Source organism: Camelus dromedarius, chromosome 6, assembly GCF_036321535.1.
Source record: "Camelus dromedarius isolate mCamDro1 chromosome 6, mCamDro1.pat, whole genome shotgun sequence".
Classification (NCBI taxonomy): domain Eukaryota; kingdom Metazoa; phylum Chordata; class Mammalia; order Artiodactyla; family Camelidae; genus Camelus; species Camelus dromedarius.
This window is the reverse complement of record NC_087441.1, coordinates 88,442,924-88,458,674: the sequence shown is the minus strand read 5'-3', so window position 1 is coordinate 88,458,674 and position 15,751 is coordinate 88,442,924.

The following is a 15,751-nucleotide window of genomic DNA, read 5'->3' as shown; positions in this document are numbered from 1 at the left end:
TACCAATACCATGCTGTCTTGATGACTGTAGCTCTATAGTATTGTCTGAAGTCTGGGAGAGTTATTCCTCCAGCCTCTTTCTTTCTCTTCAGTAATGCTTTGGCAATTCTAGGTCTCTGATGGTTCCATATGAATATTATGATGATTTTTTCTAGTTCTGTGAAATATGCCCTGGGTAATTGGATAGGGATTGCATTAAATCTGTAGATTGCCTTGGGCAGTGTGACCATTTTAAAAATATTGACTCTTCCAATCCAAGAGCATGGAATATCTTTCCATTTTTTAAAGTCTTCTTTAATTTCCTTCATCAATGGTTTATAGTTTTCTTTGTATAATTCTTTCACCTCCTTGGTTAGATTTATTCCCAGATATTTTATTACTTTGGGTGCTATTTTAAAAGGGATTGTTTCATTACTTTCTTCTTCTGTTGATTTATCGTTAGTGCAAAGAAATGCAACTGATTTTTGAACGTTAATTTTGTAACCTGCTACCTTGCTGAATTCTTCAATCAGCTCTAGTAGCTTTTGTGTGGACCTTTTAGGGTTTTCTATATATAGTAACATGTCATCAGCATATAATGACACTTTTACCTCTTCTTTTCCAATTTGGATCCCTTTTGTTTCTTTCTCTTGCCTGACTGCTGTGGCTAGGACTTCCAGGACTATGTTGAATAGGAGTGGTGATAGTGGGCATCCTTGTCTTGTCCCAGATTTTAGTGGGAAGCTTTTGAGTTTTTCACCGTTGAGTACTATGCTGGCTGTAGGTTTGTCATATATAGCTTTTATTATGTTGAGATATGTTCCCTCTATACCTACTTTGGCGAGAGCTTTTATCATAAATGGGTGTTGAATTTTATCAAATGCTTTTTCTGCATCGATTGCGATGATCATGTGGTTTTTGTCCTTTCTCTTGTTGATGTGATGTATTACACTGATTGATTTGCGTATGTTGAACCAGCCTTGTGTCCCTGGGATGAACCCCACTTGGTCATGATGTATAATCTTTTTTATGTGTTGTTGGATTCTATTTGCTAAAATTTTGGTGAGTATTTTGGCGTCTAAGTTCATCAGTGATATTGGGCTATAATTCTCTTTTTTTTTGTAGTGTCTTTGCCTGGTTTTGGTATCAGGGTGATGGTGGCTTCATAGAATGAGTTTGGGAGTATTCCCTCCTTTTCAATCGTCTGGAAGAGTTTGAGAAGGACTGGTATAAGTTCTTCTTTGTATGTTTGGTAGAATTCCACGGTGAAGCCATCAAGTCCTGGACTTTTATTTGTAGGGAGGTTTTTAATTGCTGTTTCTATTTCCTTTCTAGTGATCGTATTGTTCAAGTGTTCAGATTCTTCTTGATTCAGCTTTGGTGGTCAGTATGTTTCCAGAAACTTGTCCATCTCCTCTAGGTTATCCAGTTTGGTTCCATATAGTTTTTCATAATATTCTTGTATGATATTCTGTATTTCTATTTTGTTTGTTGTAATTTCTCCATTTTCCTTTCTTATTTTGCTAATTTGTGCTCTCTCTTTTTTCTTCTTTGTGACTTTGGCCAGAGGTTTGTCGATTTTATTTACTTTTTCAAAAAACCAGCTTTTGGTTTGGTTGATTTTTTCTATGGTCTTGTTAATCTCTATTGTATTTAATTCCTCTCTGATCTTTATTATTTCCTTCCTTCTGCTGCTTTTTGGGGCTTTTTGTTCTTCTTTTTCTATTTCATTCAGGTGGTGGGTTAAATTGTTTATTTGAGATTGTTCTTCTTTTTTGAGGAAGGCCTATATCGCTATAATCTTCCCTCTTAGCACTGTCTTCGCTGTGTCCCATAGGTTTTGAGTGGTTGTGCTTTCATTATCATTTGTCTCAAGGTATTTTTTAGTTTCAGCTTTGATTTCCTCATTGATCCATTGTTTTTTCAAAAACATATTGTTTAATCTCCATGCTTTCCTTTTTTTCTCCTTTGTTTCTCTGTTGTTGATTTCCAGTTTCATGGCACTGTGGTCAGTAAAGATGCTAGAGATAATTTCTATCTTCTTAAAATTATTGAGGTTTCTTTTGTGCCCAAGTACATGATCGATCCTGGAAAATGTTCCATGTGCACTTGAAAAGAATGTATATCCTATTTTTGGGGGGTGTAATGCTCTGAAAATATCCACCAAATCTAGTTTTTCTATTGTAGTATTTAATTTCTCTGTTGACTTGTTTATTTTCTGTCTGGAAGATCTGTCTAGTGATGTTAATGCAGTGTTAAAATCTCCAACTCTGATTGTATTCCCATCAATACCCCCCTTTATATCTGTTAGTAGTTCTTGTATGTACTTAGGTGCTCATATATTGGGTGCATATATATTAACGAGTGTAATATCCTCATCTTGTATCACTCCTTTAATCATTATAAAATGTCCTTCTTTATCTTTCTTTATGGCCTTTGTTTTAAAGTCTATTTTGTCTAAAATCAATACTGCAACACCTGCTTTTTTGGCTTTTCCATTTGCATGCAATATCATTTCCATCCTTTCACTCTCAATCTATATGTGTCCTTCTCCCTAAAGTGGGTCTCTTGTATGCAGCATATTGAAGGTTCTTGCTTTATTATCCAGTCTGCCACTCTGTGTCTTTTGACTGGAGCATTTAGTCCATTAACATTTACAGTAATTAATGACATATGTGTGTTTATTGCCATTTTGAACTTATCTTTGCAGTTGAATTGTTATATCCTCTTTGTTCCTTTCTTCTTCCTTTTGTTGTTTGGTAATTTTCCTTTGTATTATCATGGATTTTATTTAATTTTTGTGACTCCTTTGTAAATTTTTGGCTTGTGGTTACCCTATTTTGTAAATTTATCAACCCATTACTATAACTGTTTTTATTAAACTGATAGTAACATGATCTCAAACCCATCCTACTGTTAAAAAATTTTAAAAAAGAAAGAAAAAAAATTCTATATTTCCCTGCCTCCCTCTCCCACTCTCAGTGATTTGTATGTCTTCTTTTATAATTTCATGTTTACTTTACTTGTAATTCATGAGTTATCACCTTTCCAGTTGTGTGTTTCTCATTTCTGTAGCATCCTGCTGCTTTTCTATTTAGAATAGCCCTTTCAATATTTCTTTTAGCATGGGTTTAGTGTTGCTAAACTCCTGCAGCTTTTTTTTTTTTTTTTTGTCTGTGAAACTCTTTATTTCTCCTTCTATCCTCAAGGATAGCCTTGCTGGCTAAAGGATCCTAGGCTGCATCTTTTTTTCATTCAGGGCTTTGAATATATCTTACCACTCCCTTCAGGCCTGTAGTGTTTGTGTAGAGAAATCAGCTGAGAGCCTTAAGGGGGTTCCCTTGTAACTTACTCTTTGCTTTTCTCTTGCTGCCTTTAGAATCATTTCTTTATCCTTGACTCTGGCCATCTTGATTATGATATGTCTTGGTGTGAGTCTATTTGGGTTCTTCCTGTTTGGGACCCTCTGAGCTTCCTGTACTTGGATATCTGATTCCTTCTTTAAGTTTGGGAAGTTTTCAGTCATGATTTCTTCAAAAACCTTTTCAATCCCCTTTGATCTTTCTTCTCCTCCTGGGACCCCTATTATGAGAAGATTGGGATGCTTTATATTATCCCATAGGTCCCTTATGCTATTTTCATTATTTTTTATTTGCTTCTCTTGTAGTTCTTCTGAATGTGTGCTTTCTATTGCCCTGTCTTCTAGATCACTTATTCGTTCCTCTGCATTATCTAGTCGGCTTTGCACAGCTTTTAGATCATTCCTCATCTCTGTCAATGAGTTTACCCATTCTACTTGGCTCTTCTTTATAGCTTCAATTTCATTTTTGACATATTTTATATCTCTAAACACTATCTCTTTTAATTCCTTCAGCAATTCGATCAGTCCTTTTTTGAAATCTTGATCTAGTAGGCTATCGATGTCTATTTTGTTGATCTTTCTTTCAGGGGATTTCTCTTGTTCTTTTAATTGGGAAAGGTGTTTCTGCTTCTTCATCTTGCTCATACCTCCTTGGCACTGTTGTTTTTGGAGTATCAGTTGTTTATTTTGGTCCTTAAGGATTTTATCTATCTGATGCCTATTTAGGAATAGAACTTAGAAAAAAAAGAAAAAAATAAGAGAGAGAAAGAAAGAATTTTAAAAGAAGGGAGAAAGAGGGTTTGAAAACAGTGTATAATGAAAGAAGAGTGAGTTGAAGCAGAGTATTAATCGGGTTGAGACGTCCTTTTAAATCTTTACAAAAAAAGGGGGGGAGATGAATAGATGTATTTGAAACCTGTGTCTAATCAATAGCAGGACATCACAACCCAAGAGAAATAGAAATGAATTAAGAAGTAAAGATTAAGAGAGTAATAGAAAATAGAAAAGGTAAAAACAGATTAAAAAAAAAAAGGGGGGGGGTGTTTGTCGGTGTTCTCCTGGAATCTGTGTGCTTTTAATGTGAAGTCTTTCTGTCTTGGTCCTGTTTTGAAAGCTCAGCTTGCTGTTTTCAGAGACCCTCCATTGGCACCCTCTTCTGTGCTGCTCCCAGCACCTGTCGGCAAGCAGATCGTGCCTCCTCCTAACACTGGGTCAGGTGCAACTCTCTGCTGTGGGCAGGCGGGTCGCTGCCCCTCTGGATGCTGCAGTCAGATGTTGCAGACTGGCCAGGTAGGAGGGCGGGTCGTGCCCCCTCCCAGCACCTCGGTCAGGGGCTGTGTTCCTGCCCTAAAGGCGGGGGGGCCGCTCTCCTTCTACCTGCACCACCGGTAGTTCCGCTCTCTGTGCAGCTGCACGCTCTGCCCTGTTCGTTGCTCCGCCCTGGTCGGCGCTCCGCTGGTGGGCTTGGGGAAGACCGAGGGACAGCCGTGTCCCTGCTCCAAGCCAAAACCCAGTTCCTTGTTTGCCTTTGTGGAGCAAGTTCTCTGAGGGACCAGGATGGAAGGATCCTATCTGCCCTGGGCTGCAGGCCAGTCTCAGTCTGGCCTTTGAGGCTGCTAAGCCCTTCGGTGAGGATGCAGGTTTCACCCCCGCCCCCGCCTGAGTGCTCAGCGCGGAGGATGTGGCGGCTGTGCCTGAGCCCCGCCTCTCTTCCCCCGAAAACTTTCCGCGGGTTTTCAGAGATGGGGGTGTGCACCCTTCCCCTGAGAGCACATCAACCTTGCTGTTTTATGGAGGCCCAGGTTGTTCTGCCCTGTGCACCCACAGCCATGGCGTGCAGCCCCTTGCATTCCCCCGGGGCTGCCTCCGTGCAGCCACTTCCATCCTCCGCCTGGCTTGTGCAGCCTGGCCCTGCCAGCGGCTGCTGGCCCGCGTCTCAGGCTGGGTGTTGGGGGATGCTCTGTGCCCGTTTAACTTAGTTCTGTTAGTCAAGGGCTGCTCTGTACAGATCCGAGGCTCGGAGGCTCCCCCTCCATCCCGCTGGCCTCTCAGTTGGAGAGGGGAGACCCAGCAAGCGAATGCCAGACCTCCTTTGCTTCTCCCTCCCCGCGGGACACATCCCACGCTGCTTTGCCTTTTGTTCTTTCTTTTTTCCTTTTCTCCTACCAGATTTTGGGCGTCTTTATCTTTTGAAGAGGGCGATGTTCTGTCGGAGTTCCACAGGTGCTCTGGTTGGCTGAGTGGGTCTGTAGATGTGGGTCTTGGTGTATTTGTGGGAAATGGTGACCTGCGTGCATCCTTCTACTCCGCCATTTCTCCGTCTCCTAGAAATTTTTTTTAATGTGAAAGAGAAACAAACATCACTTTGTTTATGCCACTGTTCTTTGCAGTCTCTGTAACTTGCAGCTAATTTTAACTAATCCAGAAACTTATCCAAAGTGATCATGTAAGGTTCAAACCCAGACCCACCAGTCTGCAAAGTCCACACTCTTAGGCAGAAGCCTGAAGAACTCCTGCTTATAATCTGCAAAAGATTGGTGGTGGGGGATGTGTGTGTGTGTGTGTGTGTGTGTGTGTGTGTGTGTGTGTGTGTAAAACTGCTGACAAGAATTTGACAGAAGGAAAGAAGGAAAGTTTGAATATGCTCACAATTCTGCTTACCTAAGAGACAATCAAAGGGTATATGCTACTGGACAGTAAAGAATGTAGTCTCCATCAGAGGTGGACAGAGAAAGATCTGTCACCTGCATGGATCTGGAAAGAGAAAGGAAACAGAAGCTGTGTCTCTGAAAGATGCTGCTGTATTTTATTTCCCATCTATATTTTATAAATTTCCTATATACATTTATTATTCTGTTCATAGAAAATTCTAAAAGACTCAGTCACTATTTCCACAGCCAAATTTGTCAAAGTGTAAAATTGTGTTTAGAAGTCTCATCATAACTATTAAGCACTCATTTTGTGCCCATCAGCATGCTAGATATCAAGCACAATATCAAAAAAGCATCAATCTTGGTTTCTGACATCAAGCAGCTCAGAACTTAGGTGAACAGATAGAAAACAACCAAGTACTACTTACACGAAGAGATGGATCAGTGCAGGTGATAATAATCAGAAAGAGACTCATGAAAGAGAAGTAAAATTTAGAAAGACCTAAATTCTATATGTTTGCCTTATCTGCTCCAAATATTGTCTTAAAATGACCAATCTACCCTCAGGGCTCAGTCAATCTCTTTCTGGTAACCTGAGAATATCCAGAAGAAAAAGACATAGAAATACTCTGTTTTATACAGCATCCCATTGGTTTGGGGAAATATCTAGTGGTAGGCTCCTCACATTCATATGATAAAGGAGATGACTGTGAGCAGCAATGTGGCCGGTTCCTCTGCCCAATGGCACAAGCAGAGTCACAAATAACAGAAATGAAAGGATCACTACAAATTGTGTTATTGATCTGCATGACCTACATGGAACAATCAACTCACTCCCAGGTTTGGCAGGGCCTTTCTGAGTTGATTCCCTGAAAAACAAAACAAAACAATAAAACCCAAACCAAACCAAAAAATTAAAAATTAAAAAAAAATTAAAAAATGAGAGACTCTGATTGTCATCAGCTTTGCTCCATGTGGCTGCCTTGATAAGAGTTCAGTTTTCTCTGTGTCATGAGAAAATTTTTATGATTAATGGAAGACAGAATATTATCCAGTATTAACAGTTATTTTCCAATTCTGTATTATAAAGTTATTTCTGATAATGGAAAATTCTCTATTTCTTTAAATTAATTAAAACATTGAAAGTCTACAGTGTATAAAAGAAAGCACTGGAGTTCTGGAGATGTGAGGCAGAACACGAAGGTAAACAGGAATCATTATTCCTTTTCTGAGAGGTATGTAATCTACAGTGGAAGCAGGCAGCACCTGAAAGGGGAGGAGAGGTTGGTGGGCCATGCAGTGTTGAAGGAGGAGCATAGGAACATGGGTCTGGGAAAGTTTGGCTAGCTTTACAGTGCTCAATTGAAATACTACTTTGGAATATTTTCTCAACACCAGGGTTCAAGTTTGTTAGTCCTACTGAGACATCAGGTCAGAAGAAAAGAACAAAAGTGAGAAGGCATTCATGGCTTTGCATTCTCAGAAAGTCTTCCTGCTGGTTCAACTCTGTATGATTGAGCATATTGTCATTGATGAAGAATTTTTATTTATTTTTGATCAAAGACTTCACCATGTTTTCCTGAACTTTTCAATCTCCTGTTTGCAGAGTTTTAATGTGAGCTCTCCTCGGGCCTGGGAGAAATTCTGAGAATGACCCCTGAGAATGAGCTCAGTGGTGAGAAGTCCAAGGACAGGATGAGGTCGACATTGCAAGTGTTTTTGGAATAAGGTAGCTTGACTAGAAACTGTAATTGTGCAAGGCCAGCTGTGCACTTCTGTGTGAGCTGATCCTTTATCATGGTCCCAGTCTCAAATATTCACGACCAATTACTCTGTGTTCTCACCCCACTGTGCTGATTGACCCTCTCCCTTAACTATATGACATCCTTTCTTTTTATGACAAGTGTTAGGAAGGTGATCTTCCAGGCTCTTCTTCAAAGGAAAAACACGATTTCCTGCAGCAGGATGCCCGCCATCTCCAGCTAATCTGTCTTCTGGGAAGATGTCCAAATATTTCTTTGAAAGTTTCCCATGCATCCGATTTAAAGAATATGTACTGTCATCTGGGTCCCATATTGGAATCTGCCACACAGGAGCCAGCCAGTTATTGACTATTGTCTCTTTCCCATCCATAAAATGAAGACTTCTAAGAAAATATTTGCAAGTGAAGCCAGGCTGAAAGCTTAGAATTAAAGCAGAGTTGGTGCTCCTTAGCTCCTGTGAAGTGATATAAAAAACGCCCTGATTGGTTCTGCTAGTGACTGAGATAGTGCTTGCTGGGATCCCTGTAAGAATTCAATCTGTGTTCCCTGGACCATGTTGAAATCTGGGCAAAAGTTTTCCTGATACTGTGAAAGCAGCTGGTTTCTGAGGTTCCTCATAGTCAACTTTTTCATTTCTTTGATTTGAAGTAACCCAGGTCTAATACCAGCTAGGCCTTGATTCCATGACCCTCCCATCTTTTTTTCCTCAATGACTGTGTGTGTATGTATTTGTGCATATGTGTTTCTTGGCCTAATATTAGGCTATCTGTTAATTGTAATACACATTTAATACTGAACTTCAATTCTAACCTTAACTGATTCTCTAAGACTAGGACATAATATGTGTGTACATGTATGTGTGTGTGTGTGTGTGTGTGTGTGTGTGTGTGTGTGTATGTATATATACACACATATATATAGTTTGTTAAGAATTTTTAAGAATCAATATAAATTGTAAAAAACAAGATTCAGAACATTTTAGAAATAGAGAAAAAGAGATATGAGTCAGAAAGTGTATGAAAATTGGTATCGGGTTCTGCTTGTGGCTCTTCTGTCAGTGAGATCTGGGGCAAGCCACTAACAGTCTAGGCAGGAGTTTCTGTTTTCTATGTGTTTAATGTAACTATCCTGGACTATATCAGAAAAGAAGATAGGAATATTTCATGTTCCAGATATCTCAGACTTCGTTTCATTTTACCACTCATTTATCATCCAACAAATATTTATTCTATGCCTACTGTGTGCAAAACACTGGACTGGTTTCTGAGGATACATTGGTCCATTTGATGGATGTGGCCTTTGCACTCCTAGGGTCCACAAGTCTCCAAGCATTCCTCCAGGGACCGTTAGGCTGGACATGATAAATCAGTGAGGACTAACTAACCAAACCCCAGTGTGTCCCCACTCCACAGTTCTCTTTGGCTTTGTCTCCTGAATCCTATGTATCCAAATGCAGGCACACCTTCCAATTATCCACTTATTCTACTAATTTATCTCTGCTAACTTCTTTATCTCCAATTCAGTCTCTCCACCAAATTGTTTTGGAGGATATAAAAACAAATAAACATGTGCCCTCAAGAAACTTAGAGTTTAAAAAAAAATAGAGGCAAATATGTAGCTGGATATATGAGCAAATTCAGGGCTGAGTAAAATCTCCTAGTACAGGATATTGACATGGTTCAGAGCCTATGACTCAAATATGCTTTATAATAGCTGAATGTAACCAGGTCACCTTATGAAAAAGAGCAGTATGATAATAAATCAGGCGTCCTTTATCTCATTACAAAATTGAAGGGCAAAAGTAGTTGGGTCTTACATTGGTATATGAAAGAGTGGGCTAAAGTGTAGAGGACTTCCCAGATTTCTCAGAGAAATTGAGACCTAAAGGGCAAATTAAAAAAAAAAACAACTTAAGGCTTAAGGAAGCCTGTTGTTTTTGTGAGCAGAATAGCTTTTGGTGTCTGTAAAGGCCTCTGTGTAACTGGGGTAGTTAAAGACAGATTGATTACAAGTAAAAATGAGGGGGGAAGCATACTAAAGAATGAAACAAATATGTAAGTGGGTGTAAATTTTATAATTTTTCCTTTGTCTTTGAGTGAACTTATCAAATAAAATGCCTGGATTTGATTAATTTACTTAACCAATTCAATATTCAGATATAAAATTTTGTTCTTCAGGGTCATCAAGGACACACACACACACAAAAATGATGTGTGCATTCTGACAAAACATAATCATAATGCAAATAATTTCTATTTGTAAACTTTTTTATAATTCATGCATATCACTCAAACAGTGTATTACTGCCATTTCAAAATAACATGCTCTCTCCTCTGTAGTCGGCACACCTGAGAGTGACAGCATCTATTAGCAGTCCCCAGTCTTGCTGAGTCATTCTGTTCATCCTCCTGTAGCTCAGCCATCATTCAGAGGCCAAACAGGTTAAGAATTCACAAGTGCTTAACTACGGATCCCTAACTTACTCTGGAGGAATGCTGTAATACTGTGGACCTCAGGAGAGTAAAGGTCACATCCATCCCATAGACTAGCACATCCCCAGAACCCAGTGCATTGTTGTGCATATGGCAGGCACCAAATAAATATTTGTTAGATAATAAATGAATGGGTGAAATGAAGTCTGAGGCTTCTGAAATGCACATCTTCTCTATCTTGTATAGTGCAGGGTCCTCTCAAGATTTAATCCCTAGCTCTGTCTACATTAGCATGTACTTATTTGATTGAAGAATCGACACACTTAAAGACTGGGATTTGGAGGTGAGAAGGAGTACATGGAAGTGATTAAGGAAAACAAGGAAATGAGACACAAGTTGCAACATTTGTCAAAGTAAGATAAAAAAATACTTATTACAAGATTACTTATTATATTTCTCATGTCTGTGCATGTCTTCATCTTCACCTTCTGGTAACATATACATCCACATTGAATTGAGCCATTTTCCCCAAATCGAGGATCTTGTGACTTTGAAGTACCATAATATCTTGATATTTCTTTGATAATTTTTGACCAATGAGTTCTAGAGATGCTGGAAACCCTGACAGTATAAAATAACAAGACAGTGTAAAAACATGAGTCAGAAAATCATGACTGCCTTTACACATAGCTAATTAAATATAGCATGGTGACTAAAAGTATGGATTCTGGAGCAAGACTACTTAGATTCAAATCCTGACTTTGCCCTTGTGAGCTGTTTGATTTTTGTTGTTAATTAATTTCTCTGTGCCTTAGTTTTGTATTTCAAAAATGAGTTGTGTTGAGGATTAAATAAACAATACTGTTAGAGCAGTTCTAGGCATATAGGAAGTGCCGTATTAATCTTAGTTCTTGTCGTGATCCTGGGTAAGTCACTTATCCATTCTGGGTTTAGTTTCCAGGTATAAAATGAGAGATTTTGACTAGATTTTCTCTAAGGCCCTCCTGAACCTACTGTTTTCAAATGCTTACAGTCCATGTGCTTTTCTACATATATGTATGTAGTTTGTGATAGGAAAGTGCATGATTAGTTAGTAAATGCTTTCCTTGATTGTTGGAAGGAGATGTCATTAGGGGATTGAGACAGTCTTCTTCACTAGGCCAAATTCCTTGATGGTAAGAGTGTATCTTTTCCTCCTCAGGATCCCAAGGCCTAATGTGGTGCCTGGGGACAGTGGGTGCTCTGTAAACTGTTAATGGATATGGAATAAATGCCTATGTCTTGTGTACCCAGATATATGGGAATGGGAAAGGGTTGTAACTCCTTCCTAGGCCTTATCTCAATTAAAGCTACTTACACCGAATATTCAAAAAACATTAGTGCTCTCTACTGGAGACATTCCTAGTACAGGAATTCAAGTTTGAGTTTTTGATGGCAAATTCTGATTTGAGTTCATAAGTCCTGGATTTGAGAAGTAGGGTATAGCAGATACACATAGTTTACTGTGTTGCAAGCACAGATTTGGTGTTATGGCATTGAGGATGGCATGATCAGCATTAAAATGCCAAGTCTCATTTCTTTGCCATGTATTTATGCGTTTTTTTCCAGAGCAGCTTTATCTATAGATTTGTACACATGTTGCGTTTGCTTTGATTCATTTTAAGCAAAAAAAAAAAAAAAAAAAAAGAGAGACATAGCATTAATTAAAAAAGTACTGTTAAGAAAATGAAAAGACAACCCACAAAATGGTAGAAAATATTCACAAATAATATATCTGATAAGGGACTTGTATCCAGAGTTCATAAAAACAAAACTAAGCAAAACAATAGGATTTACATTTCTAATTTAAGTTATTATTTTCTATACACCTCAAGTCTTTTTTTGGCATTACTGTTTTCTTTTTCATTAATTGAATATTTTCTAATATTACTTTTTAACTTCTTTAATGATTTTCTTGCTATATATTTTTAGTTATTTACTTAGTGATTGCTTTAGGCCTTACCATATATGTCTTATCAAAAACAGTTTCACAATTACATCAGCAATTTCAGAGAATGTAGAAACAGCATTCCCATATAGCTCTACTCTCTTTTCTTTCTTACTGTGGTATTCTTGTCATAGGTATTATCTCTATGCATGTTATAAGCCCGACAGTACATCATTATAATTATTATTCCTTTATGTAATTTTATGTCTTTTAAAGAAGCTGAGAGGAGAAAAGAGAGCAAGTTTATACGTATAACTTTTTTCTTTTTTTTTAATTGAGTTATAGTCAGTTTACAGTGTTGTGTCAGTTTCCAGTGTAGAACAAAATATTTATGTTATATGTATAATTTTTCTCATATTAGCCTTCTTTCCATTTCAGGTTCTATGCATTTTTTCCTTTGGATTCAAGTGAAACATCTGGAGTCAATTCTTAACCCAATGTTGGTTTGTTGTCACCAACCTCTTTGCCCTGCTATTGGTAAATATATTACATCTCTGTATGTTATATGCCCACAAATACAATTAAATGTATACTGCTTTATGATTTTTAAACAAGATAAGAAAGGATAAGAAATAGGCAATTATACTCCTTTATAATTGCATAATTACCTTTATCAGTGTTCTTTGTTTTGTGTGTGTGTGTATTCAAATTACTGTCTTGGGTCACTTGCTTTCAGCCTGAAGAACTAAATTTAGTATGTCTTGTAAGGTAGGTCTACTGGCAGCAGATTCTTTCAGATTTTGTTTTCCAAATGTCTTTTTATTTCATCTTCATTTTTAAATGATAATTTTGCTGGATATATGATTCTTGATTAAGAGTTTTTAAAATTTGAGGGCTGAGAATAGGTTATCCTATTGCCTTCAGCCCTCTATTGTTTCTGATGATAAGTCAACTCTTAATCTTATAGGAGTTTCCTTAAACAAGGAGTCATTTTCCTCTTGCTGCCTTCAAGATTTTCTTTGGCATGTTTACTATGTGTCTATTCATGGGTCTTTTTGAGTTTATCCTACTTGCAGTTTGTTGAACTTCCTGGATATGTAGATTTAAATTTTTTAGGAAATGGGAAGTTTCTAGCCACTAATTTTTCAAATATCTTTCTGCTCCTTTCCTTCTCTGTTCTTCTGGTGCTGCTTTTACATGTCTGTTGGTATACATTAGTGTCCCACATTTCTCTGAGGCTTTGCTCATTTTTTCTTCATTCATTTTTCACTCTGTTCTTGGATTGCATAATTTCTATTGATCTATTCTTAAGTACTTTTACTTTCTGCCCGTTTAAGTGTATTATTGATTCCATCTAGTGAATTTTTAAATTTCAGTTATTGCTCTTTTCAGCTCCAAAATTTCCATTTGGTTATTTTTAATAATTTCTGTCTCTTTATTAATGTTCTCTATGTAATGTGACACTGTCATCATGCTTTACTTCTAAAATCATGGTTTTCTTTGTTTCTTTGAACATATTTATAATGGCTTCTTTTCTCACATCAGGTCTCTCCTGCAGGTGGCTTTATTGACTGCTATTCTTCTGGTATCTAGGCCATAATTTCCTGCTTATTTTGCATGTCTCATATTTTTTGGATAATGAACATTTTAGATATTGCAGCAACTTTGGGTACTGGCTTCATCTCTCCCCTCTTTCAGTGCTTGTCATTGTTATTAGCTTGTTTAATTGTTTAAAGACTAACTGGATTATTTTAGTGATGTCCATTCCCTTCTCTTCCTCCTCTATCCCCTAAACAGGCACAGGGTAAAGCCTCTGATGTTTTTCCTCAGGGATTAATCCTTGGAAATGCCCAGCCACTCTGGTATAACAAGGTTTTAGCAGGACTTTGGTGGTGTTAGTCTAGTTACCTGACCACACTAACCTGTGAAACTCCACTAACTGCTGGTTAAAAGCTCTATTGTTCGTAACAATGCCCTGGAGAATAAACTATTTACACCCTAATCCAGTCAAATTCAGGCTGCTATGAAGGGACAGTTCCTGATTGTCAATGTTTGAAATTTATTCAGACTCTAGTTCTTGCAGCTGGTTTCTTATTTTTCTCCAGGAACTAGTTGGCTTATCATTTAGCCTGTATCTTCAATGAATTTATCAGTCTCCTCCCCATTGCCTCTCACCAACACTTCTACTGCTTTTGAAAGCACCCTTAGATTTGAACTTCATATGCTGTTGCAAATAATGTTGGCTCCTTTGGGGAGATAATTTGAGCTCTCTGTTCTATGGTCTGCCTTTCCTCCAAGAGAAAATCTCTGAGCCACAACTCTGGTGCTGGAGTAAGGAACAATAGGTCAATTCTAAGTGACAGCCCAGTTTGAAGAAGTAAGTGCTTAGTGGATATATGGGCAAGAGCCCCAGGTGTCCTTGGCTTGTCTCCATCAGCACAAGCCCCTGTCCTATGAGCTGAGTCAATAGCAATTGGGACCTCAATGTCCTACCATGTCCAAGGTAGAACCTTTGTCTCATGAGAGGAAATGTGGTGGAAGAATGGGGCCCCCACCTATTGGCTGCAGTAGTACAGAACTTTGCCTCAGCAACAAGTATCTAGGGGCAGTATGAGAAATGTTAATGTCATGTCCTTCCCAGGAAGATAACCCTCCAACCAGGACCTGGGGGGAGTCAAAGACTTGTGTTCTTGGTTGTACAAGTCTGGGTGGAGTTCCCAGCTCAATGAGTGGAGAGGGGAAAAGTACGGATCTTCAAATACTAAAGACTCATCATTTTATGGAGCTTTAGTAAATATTCTTGAGTAAATATGTCCTCATTTGCTGTATATCTGTAGTGGCATTTCCATTTGTGTATGCTCATAAGGCCAACTATTTTATAATGGGTTTTAAAAATAGTTTTCATCAGTTTTTTGAGGAGTGATTCTGAGTTGCACACCATCGTGCCAGAAGTGGAGCCAGGAAGGGGAAACTGATACAGTATAGATTAGCATTCTCTTTAACTGAGGGCTTGCTGTATCTTTGGTTGATAGTGGAAGGCCTAAGATATATTTGTAGTATTAAAAATAAAAATTAAAAAAATAATTTTCTAATGTTAGTATGTTAGAAGCAAAGCATAAGATGGCAATTCCTGTAGATGATTTGTTGCTTGAATCCTCTGAGAAGAAATCTTTAGAGAAGTGGAGACATAGGAGGATGCAGGTTCCCAGGCATTTCTCAAGGGAAATCATGTGACCCTTTCTAGAAGCCAGCACTCAAAGCATCTTGGGATGGATACTCTGCTGTAAAGAGACTAAGAGAGTTCAATATCAGCTATCAAAATCAACCTCATAAAAATAATCATAGTAAAGTGTATGTAGAGTAAAGAAATTCAGTGTAGAGTTTATTAACAGCTGCTACAAGAACCCAAATCAACCACATAAACAAAATTGTAGCAACAGTAATAAAAACAATATAACAGCCACTCTTATTGGAAACTTTCTACCTTTAAGGAAGTACACTTACTATCTCTAATCCTCATGATCACACAGTAAATTAGATATTATTCCTACATTTATGCAAGTGAAGAGATTAGACTTAACATCTTCTAGGTCACTTATCTTGGTTCTAGAGCTTAGTCTCAGATGCAAGCTCTCTGA